The 10,929-nt window shown below is 36.7% G+C and overlaps 1 pseudogene; it reads left to right on the forward strand.

Moving 5' to 3' along the window:
• Positions 1-9,865: 9,865 nt before the first annotated feature.
• On the forward strand, positions 9,866-10,002 carry LOC145263469 (U2 spliceosomal RNA; annotated as a pseudogene).
• Positions 10,003-10,929: the final 927 nt, after the last annotated feature.

Below are 10,929 nucleotides of genomic sequence, written 5' to 3' on the forward strand. Positions count from 1 at the left end.
AATCATCATTTTTACCCGGAAAACGTCGGTTTCCTGCCAGTAGAGAATTAGAGGAAGTGTGAAAATATGCTGGTGTGAATAATTCGTTGATTATCATTCAATCCCCAGCAACATCAAAACAAAACAATTTGTCTTGGCCCTCGGGACAAGATCACAGTGTAGTATCTGTTCTTTAGATGTTCCACTTCAATGTCTTGTTCTCTGTCAGTGAAGGAGAAATCCTTCACGACCGAGGCAATTTTTATTTTTGTTCCTTTTCTCCACATTAAAAAACGACCCTGGTGTCTAACTCTGTCCCGTGGGGAGACATTGTAAATAGGAACATCAGCTATCTCTGCGACTATTCAGATTGATGTTGTATTCCGCATATAGATAGTTGTAGGAAAAGAAATGTGTATTAAGTTTTAGGAACACATAGAGAATAACGAAGAATCCTGGTAGTTGTTGTAGGAAAAAGGTGATAAAATATGTCTGTTTTGTCAGGTCATCAGCATATATACCCACCCCAGAGACAATTTTGTCGGGTAGGTCATTAATGAATATTAGGAACAATAGAGGCCCAAGGCTAGACCCTTGAGGCACTCCCGGATTTATATCATATTGTTTAGATGTAAGACCATCGAGGACAACCTGGATTTTTCTCTCATCTAAGAATAATTTAATTGTGTTAAGTATTCTACCAGTGATTCCATATGATCTAATTTTCCTGAGGAGACCCTCATGCTATACCCTGTCAAAAGCCTTGGATATATCTAGAGCAACCGCTCTTCCCTCCCCCGCTTTGTCCAATGAATGGTATATCCGTTCAGAGATTGCAGTGAGGATGGCTGCTTGTCTAAATCCATATTGTTTGTCAGTCAGAAGTTTAGCAATTACATGAAAGGGGATACACCTGTTCTTGTAACAACTGTTTCCTCGGTAATTTTTAACCTGTTCTAGAATAGGTATTCCATCTACACACACACACACACACACACACACAAAGTACATCCCCTTGTTTTCATTTTATATAAAATATGTTACGAGAAATATAAGAACTGGGCAGCTATCACCGTATAACCTGTTACATAACGAGACAGAGTACAGGATATTACAGGAGAACCGAGCATGTAATTCAACGAGAGGAGATTTATGATACACTGACAGATAGACCGAGAGATAGTACGTTTGGCATTTACGTTTGACAGTTGTACATATAATATAAACACATTATATGAGTTAAGGAGAAACATCACAGAACTGTATAAATGTCTTCTGGTCTCTCTTCTCTGTCCACTCATCATTATTATATTTGCCTCCTGTCTTTCCTTTATATACACCATATGCAACAAAACTAGGTTTCAACTTGAACCATTGGAGTCGTCAGTCAATGTTATTAACCATTAAACTGCAGTCACCTCATAACACGTGGGTGACAGTTTCGTGTCGAAATTGTTCATTTACTCGGCTAAAACAAAAATCGTTATGAAACATCTTGCAAACAAATGCAAAAGATATCACTTTAACAACTTTTCGTGCACTCCTTGAACTCTTACGGCTTTAAACGACTCGAGTTTTGTTTTGCAACTGGAAATCTTAACTCTCGATGTATATGAGGGTCGTCTCAAAATAATAGCTCGATTCTTGTTTGTGAATAGACCAGAGGGGATTGAAAATTGCATTATGATGACAGGGCGTTTGTATCTATGACCCAAAAGTTTAATCGTTCTCTTGCAGATATTGACTGTGTAAAACTCTAAGAATTTCACTTCTGATATAGACGTATGAGAGAAGCAGAGAATCGCCATTTAATTTATGCCAAATTGCCTTGAGAATATTTGTGACTATGTAGAAAAATAATTCCAGAGCGCATGACGTCACTCTTCTTAATACAATCACCTCTATTTCGTACATCTGTTACTCTTTGAGTTTTAAAAAAAATTGCAAAATCTGCTATTAGAACAATCCGCTTAAAAAATTGAATTTCAAACGCCCATGCACAGCCGATCGTTCCTCGTTGAGAAAATTGCATCAAAAATTCTTATGACATTTATTTTACTTTTCTACATAATCACAGTCATTCTATTTGGGGTTGGCTGCACAAATGCGCCAGGAGCGTGCTTCGTTATTCCCAGCAATTTCATTGATGATGGATGTGGCATTTTGTCCTCAACCATTTACTTTTCTTCAGGCATAAAATGAAAACATCATGAACTGGGCGAACGTTAAACACTTTTATATAACAAACAACGCAGATATTTTTTATAAGCACAACTTGCGATCAAAAATCTAAAAAGGAATTAAAGCGACAAATCGCATAGTCAGTCAATCAGCACGCGTGATAGACACTTTAAACGAGTATATGACGCTAAATTGTCAAACCATGACTCAACATTCTTAATTGTTTAGTAAAGAACGGGGAATAGGGGATTGAAGTTTACACATCATTGACATAAACAACAGAGGTTTAATTAGAAAAGTGAGTCTACTTTTGCATATAAGAAAGTTGGCACAATAAAAGAAGCAATACGTTTAAAAATTTAGAAAAAAAAACAGTTGTGACTTGCTGCGTAGGACTAACCTTTGTATATAAAGAAATGATGTGTGGCAATAGCGCGGTTAGCGTGCCACGAGTTGACCCCAACTTCCTTGTGTTTAGTTGCGTGCAAAGGAGTAAAAAAGGTTACCGATAACATTAAGAGTGCAGAAAAGTTAACGGAATGTTACCTCGCCACATATACACTTTATTATTAATAGAGAACGCACATGTTAATTTGCACTCGCAAATAAGTTTAAAGAAACTACACAAACAAATAAAATGAGCTTGACATATGAACGCAGAGAATAGATCAGTTTTTAATCATATGTGAAATAGTACTATTCATAGAAATGACTCTGACTAGCAACACCAATGTTGTGATACATAGATTAAAGAGAAGAATAAGATAAAAAGTCCAGGCCAATCACCTTGCAGAAAACAGAAATAGTATTCAGCAGACAAATATTACAACAGTACATTTACAATAAAATTATTGAGATAGAAGAGAGTCAGAGTGTTGAGTATGTGCTCAGAGCAATAAAGAAAACCGACATAATAAGAAGCAGAAAGATTAATGTATCTGATGTAAGGGTTCCCAAACAAATGATAAGATAAAAGGGCTAAGATGTCTCAAACTCGCATACTCCTACAGAGTACGGTCATCCATGAAATCCCAGTAAGAAAAGGGGCACGGCTATTATTTAAAGTCTAAAGTTGTGTCTAAGCTCGTTTAAACTACACAAGTCATTTCAATGAGTTCCAGTAAGTAGAGTAGAAAGAGGATCATGCGTTGAGTTTCAAAACAGAGGAGTGCGTCACTTATTTCGTTATTAAAACAATATACGACAACTCTCAGCGAACGTTTACTTGTGTTTTTTTTGTTTTTTTACATAGGCATCACCACATTAACAAAGTCAATAGGCCACTCAAGGACAAGGGTTAAAGAGTGTACAGTAGAAATTGGACAATATAGTAATCATTAGTAATGAAAATTTGGTAAATTTGATAACTTATATGGAACGGCTCATCAAGAACTTATTTACGTTAGACTTGAACACAACCATATCGTAGTCAGCCGGAAAGCAGGAAAACGGAAGACAATTCCACAGGCGTGCAGTTCTAATAAAGAAGCTTTGTTCATGGAATCTACGTTTAGGTTTAGGCACAGATAAAGAGTGTGGGGAATTATTGATAGTGTTTACAGCTAGACGAGTGTTTCTTGTGAAAGTTTGGCGAGGGTGACCATAGATTGAAGCTCAGTCGAACACTTTCCATGAAAATAACGATACATCAGAGACAAACTCGCAACATCTCTTCTGTGAGATAGAGGTTGCAAGGAGGAGAAAAGGACATCTCCTACGAGGCTACGAAGTCTATTTTGAACTCTATCAAGGCAGGACAAGTCCTTTCTAGCAGCTCCTGCCCAGATGTGGCAACAATATTCTATCCTTGGACGTACCTGGCTCTTATATAGATAGAGAATAGCATCAGCAGTGAGATATTTACCGGATCGATACAAGATCCCACCATTTTTCCAGCGGCCTTGGCAACAGATTTGATGTACGTGTTCCATTTAAGATCAGGAGTAATGGTCAAGCCCAGAAGCTTGTGAAAACTTGAGGTCTCCTGAAGACGAGAGCCATTCATTTCAATTGATGCCAGATGTGGATTAGAATGTTGATGATGTAAAAAGAGAAGCTTGGTTTTAGATGCATTAAAAGTAACCAGCCACTCCTTTCCCCATTGTACTACGTGCTCAAGATCAGATGAGAGAGAATTGGAGAGAACTTGGTTGTTTAGTGTCTTAGATGTGCTACCATAAATGGTAGTGTCGTCAGCATAAATGTCTACAAATGATGTAAGGATGTGATTTGGAAGATCATTAATGTAGATCAGGAAAAGAGTTGGGGCCAGAATGGACCCCTGAGGGACACCGGCATTAATACTGTGAGCTTCTGATTTTTGCCCCTCAACTACCACTCTTATCAACCTATCAGAAAGAAATGATTTAATAATTGAGAAGACTTTTCCAGCTATACCATAGCTAGCGATCTTATGAAGTAAACCTGTATGCCATACCCTATCAAAGGCTTTAGATATGTCAAGAGCAATTGCCCTAGAAAGATTGCCACCATCGAGAGATTTGCTAATCCTATGCGATATAACTGTAAACACATCTGCTGTAGATCTAGCAGAACGGAAACCATATTGAGTGTCACTAAGAAGGTTATTTTTGTTGAGATGGTTGATTACTTCTGTATTTAACACAGATTCTAACAACTTACTCATGACGCACAGGAGACTTATTGGTCTGTACTGAGAGGGGGATGAGCGATCACCTGAATTCTTAAATACAGGGCATACTGATGAAATTTAATTCTTGTATTAGTTCTCATATTCCATTAGCGATTTTTCTGACAAATACAGTTTTCTAGATCAGAATTCCGTTTACTTCTTATCGTTAGCAAGGCTTTTCACCTTAAAGTATTTACGAATCCCAAGAAGAGAAAAGGGAAGGGTTACGATTGAAGTTAACTGTTTAATCGAAAATCTATTAACCTGAACAATTTCAATTATTTGACAATATAAAAAGTATCTTTTGTCAAATTTTCTGATTTCGTCCTTTAGTTCTCATATTTCATGTGTAATAATTTTGACGAATTCCTCTTTTTTTTACTTATATCAAGTTGCTACATGCTTTCTCTGGGTCAATCTCCATTTATGAAAAAAACTACAGAAAGCTCATATCTCTAACCTCTTTTCTCTACAATGTATGTTCAGAAATTCACACGATCGCTTAATTCTTTTTTTTTTTTTGCATACACATATAAAATCAGCTATACATTTTCAACTTTAGAAAGAGACGAACATGGTCGTTTGTGCATACACATATATACACATCTGTATATAGCTAACTTTAAAAAAAATGAACATGGGCGTCTGTGCGTACATATGTATACACTTCTGTACATTGCTAATTTATAAAGATACACATATATGTGTTTGTCTCAATGTGTGTTACTTTTTCGACATTATATGTATTTAGTTAGTTTATTTCGCAAGTCTTTTCTCTTCGCAAAAACCGTTATCCTTTTTTTTATTTCTGTGTTTATTTAAAAAAAATCCTCCGGTAAAGTATTGATTTGTCGAATCTTGGTTGGATTTGAAAGTATAATTGTCAGTGTTGGTGTCTGAAATAAAACCAATTGCTTGAAGTCCGTTTTTAACGGCAAAGCGCAAAGAGGTGGACTGAAAAGAGAACGAGGCGAATGGTATCCGAGGCGTGTCTTCACAATACGAAAGACTTTTGTAAAAAGAAGACATGGGGGTGGGAGAGGAAACAACACCTTTAATGCTAGCAAAAAACTATGTCAATCTGTCAAGCTGGAGAAATGATAACAGGTTATTGAAAAGAAAATAACAAGTTGAAGCTATAGTTTGTTAAACATTAGAAACCCTAATTATTTCGCTAATGCAGATTATGACGACGGTCACACTGAGTTTGTGCTGATCCGGATGTGTAAAACAATCATAGACAATGTTAAATATATTTAAAATAAATGGTGTGTAAAATTATGTAGGTGACAACAGGTTTAAAGGCATACAAAACATAATTGAATGATAAATATAACGAGCTGAGAAGCAAAGATGTTCAAGTCGCACTAGTCGTGGAAGCCGCGCGATTGAGATAGCACCTATGATGTATGAAACTTGATATCTAAATCGAATGATGTCTGACCGCGGTGTTACATTTGGAAAGGGGGCAGATCCCAATAATTAAAGAAAAAATATAAATAAGTTTTAAAAGGCAAACGTGAATACATATTAAAATTTTAGGAATTTAGTGATTTGTCCATTATAGTAGAAATAACCAGTTATGGTAACTTAGATATCTGGCAATGTAAATTAAGGACTGTCTTTGTTTTCCGGGAAATGTGCCGGGTGCATGTAATATATAAAATACATGTGAGAAAACATTCACGTGGTTGGAGCACGTCTCTAACGTTACAAAGAAAGTATATTTTCAATATATGCAGAGATTCAGTTCAGTCAAAGTAGAGTTCGGGCAAAGTCGAGTTCGGAGTCAGAGAGGAGAGTGGAGTTAGTTGAAGCCAGTTGTAAAGCGACGAAAAATGGAAACAAGAAAATTATCTGGTATAAATATGTCTTCATTTTGTCCAATTTTTTTAAAGATAATGTGATCATCTTTATAAATGAACTTTCTCTAGCACTCTTTCAAAGTGGTAACTGTCCCCACCATCACAAGAATGTATTCTCCCTCTGTGCTAAAAAGAACTTAATAACACCCTTCTTCTATAAAAAAAAAGTGTAACTGAATCCCTCTTCATAAATGATGAATCTTTCCCTGTGTTTAATCTTGAGCATAGGGTACAATGGGGAAAGAGGTGACTGATTACTTTTAATGCATTTAAACTAAAGCTTCTATCTCTACACTATCTACGCTCTGATGCCAATCTGGTATCGGTTTAAATGAATGCCTTTCGTCTTGGGGAGGCTTCATGTTTTGACAAGCTTCTGGGCTTGACCTTTACTCCTGACCTGAAATGGAACACGTATATCAAATTCATTGCTAAGGTCGCGGAAAAAATGGTAGAATCTTTCTACTGCTCCAGTAGATATCTCACTCCTGATGCAATCCACTACCTGTATAAAAGCCAGGTACGGCCAACGATGGGGTACTGTTGCTATAGCTGGGCAGGGGCTGCTTGAAGCAGCTTATCCAGCTTAGTGGGAGATGTCCTATTCTCATCCCGTCAACATCTTTTCCACAGAAGAGACGTTGTGAACCTGTCTCTGCTTCATAATTATTTTCATGGCGAGTGCTCCACTGAGCTTCAATTTCCCCATTCACGAAAAACACTCATCTAGCCCGAACCAATATCAATAATTTTCCACACTCGTTCCCTAAACTTAAATGTAGATTCCATGAACAAATCTTCTTTCTAAGAATTGCAGCCCTATAGAACTCTATTCGATTGCCTGCTTTCCAGTTGACTACAATCCGATTGTCTTCAAGTCCAACGTAAACAAGTTCTTGATTAATAATCTTCCTAAGTAATCCAATTTACAAAATCCCCACTACTTATGATTACTACGCTATAATCACATTGGCTAATGTATACCAGTGTGTGGAGAAAGGGAGAGAGAGAGATGTAAAGAGGAAGAGGGGAAAGTGAGAGAGAAGACAAGAGAGGTAATGTTGTCGTGATGTCATAAGGAATTTGACACGTTAATGATTTACGCGGATTAGTGTGGAGGCCTTGTTCGGAGTAACTAAGATGCGTCTTCTAAAGGTAAGCAAAAGTTAAAACCAATTTAATTGAATTAACTATTTAAATGAATGTTCTGTTAAGTTCTTTAAGAAGTTAAATAATTTAAATTACATTAAAAATTGAATTAAAAATTGACGGGCATGTATTGAATAATGATATAAAATAATAAAATATGCATGTAGGTAGATAATAATAATAATAATAATAATAATAATAATAATAACAATAATAATAATTTCAGTCACTTTGTCGGTCGGTCTGTCCGTAATACTTTTGTGTTTGCCCTTTTTTGTTAAGATCGAGGTCTGTTCATAATAGATGATGTTCTTAGCTTTTAAAGCTTTTCTTGGCCTTTCACACATTTTTCCAATTTATATATATTTTGTCTAAGATTCCTAGCCTATGTCATTGCATACCAATCTGTTTATTAAAAGTTAAGGTTCACTGTAAACACATATGTTACACCAAAATAAAAACGCTTCAGATAATGTCTTGATATTCAATTCAGTTTCTCACATGACATCTTATGAAGTTAGTAGAAATGTTACAGACTTTTAAATCTCAAACACTTTCAATACTGTGCACTGATATTTTCTTTTTTGGAATATAAGCAAATTCATGCTTTTTTTTACAAACGCCAACAAATGTCACATTTTGTAGCAATGTACTGAAACAATTATAAAAATAAGTATCTAGGAAAAGGCCACTACATATGTTATAAATTCCAAATTTCCACAACCTGGCAAATACTGGTACACGCTAGCAAATTTAGATTTGCAATTACAGAATATGATTCTAATTTTTTCCTTTGCTCTTTATTCTAACATTACACTAAGTTTACTGTGTTATTTCGCTACAGTTGATATTGTGTAGAACAATAAGAAAATCATAGTGAACAATGCATTCAACAAAATTTCACACAAATTTCTAGATACCTATATCTAATAAGTTCAAAAGAAAGGACACACTTAGGGAGGTATTTTGGTGGTCAAGTCACTAAATAGAGATTAGCTGGTTTCCCGGCATAGCCCAGGATGTAATAAAGATTGACTGAAATACATGTTCTAGCTGGTTTCTAGGCGTTGCCAGGGATGTAATATAGACACATTATGTTGTATATTACCTGTTCTCTTCTCCCTAAGGTAAAACAATTTCATATACATGCTGTAAATTACCTACGCTAGGGATAAACCATGAACAATACCAGTCCTAGGGAAGATAAAACAAATAATACATAGAGATGAAAGATTCCTCTCCCCTAAGAATAAAACATATATTCAATATCTGCTTTTGTTTTTTCATTGTTTATACGGTCCCGAGCAACGCCGGGTAGACCTGCTAGTGTATTATCTGTTCCGGTAGATACTGCAAGCAAAGGCCATATTTGTGGGGGCGACACCACATATACGACCTTGGTCAATGTAGGAGCAACCCTTCATACCAATTGTCACCATCCAGCTCCCCTACTCCCCGGGGAGTTGGTCCCCATTTCTACTTCACTCCTCACATTAAAAACCGGCCTTGTGCATAATTTGCTTGGTAGGGGAGCAAATAAGTACTCTTTTCTTGGCCTTTTGGTCAAAATCAAAGTGTAGTATCTGTCCGGCAGATACTGCAAGCAAAGACCATATGTGGGGTCAACTTCACATATAAGGCCTTGGTCAATGTAGGGCAAACCCTTCATACCAATTGTCACTATGCAGCTCTCCTACTCCTCGGGGAGTTTGTCCCCATTTCCCCTTCACGTGTCACATTAAAAATCGCCTTGTGCCTAATTTGCTCGGTGGGGGAGCAAATAAATACCGTTTTTCTTGGCTTTTTGTCCAAGATAAAAGTGTAGTATCTATTCAGGCAGATACTGTAAGCAAATACCATATGGGGGGGGGAAATCCCACACATAAGACCTTGGTCAATGTAGGGACAACCCTTCATATCAATTGTCATTATCCAGCTCCCCTACTCTGCGGGGAGTTGGTCCCCATTTCCCCTCTACTCCTCACTTTAAAAATCGGCCTTGTGCCTAATTTGCTCGGTGGGAGGGGGCAAATAAATACCCTATTCTTGGCCTTTTGGCCCAGATTAAAGTGTAGTATCTGTTCTTACTACACGCTGTAATTATGCTTGTTACTTTGTGATATAAAGTGAGGCATCACTTTTCTGTATTAATATAATGTAAAATGATCACCCACTTTACAACCAGTCAGTCTCAAAGCCATTCAAGTCATTCTCCAGATCATTCAAGTTGTTTTTGAAGTATTCCAGTTATTTTTACGCATTCAAGTCATTCTTAATGTCATTCAATTCATCCTTATGTTCATTAAAGTCATTCTAAGTCATTTACTTTTTATTTATTTAAGTCATTTCAGCCCATTTTTCGGTCATTTTAGTTTATCTTTAAGAATTTCATGTCAATCCTACATTCACGCATTCATTCATTAGACGAAAGCACGCGACTAATGGCTATCGGCCTTGTTAAAGTCAACTCTACTTGTGTTCGATGATTTTTATATATTTATTTAATTATTAAATCTTTAAACTTAAAAGCTGGCAGATGAAAATTTAGATCCGCCTCCTCTTTTATACATCGTTACTTCTAATATTGTCTTTTCAAATGAAACATACAATTCAACACCAAGAAAAATTAATGAATCACACTTATTAAAAAACTATTATTATCTATTTTTTTAGAACAAATTTCAAAATACCTAGATTACATAAATCCCCAGAAGGATCTTTCCAGCTGAAATAAATTATAAAAGAAAGCTCAATTGAGCTGCAATCTATGGTCCTCCCCTCGCCAAACTTTCACAAGAAACACTCGTCTAGCTGAAACACTATCAATAATTTCCCCCACTCTTTATCTGTACTTACTTACTTGTACTTGAAACGACATTCACCCTGGAGGAGTTGAGTCGGCTTCATGAAGATGCACATCTCGTATCGCTGCGGCCCAAGCCCGGCGATCGGAGGCAAGATCCCGAGTGAGCAACAACCAGTCACGTCTCCAACGAGACAGCCCATAGATGAGCGGGCCCGAAATAAGCTCAGCGTCGGCTTTGATAGTCCCGAGCCACGTTCTTAGCTGGCCACCGACACGTTTTTTCCAGCCGCATAGAG

The sequence above is a fragment of the Euprymna scolopes genome, chromosome 38, assembly GCF_053919585.1.
Source record: "Euprymna scolopes isolate OS-2025 chromosome 38, ASM5391958v1, whole genome shotgun sequence".
In the NCBI taxonomy this organism is placed as follows: domain Eukaryota; kingdom Metazoa; phylum Mollusca; class Cephalopoda; order Sepiida; family Sepiolidae; genus Euprymna; species Euprymna scolopes.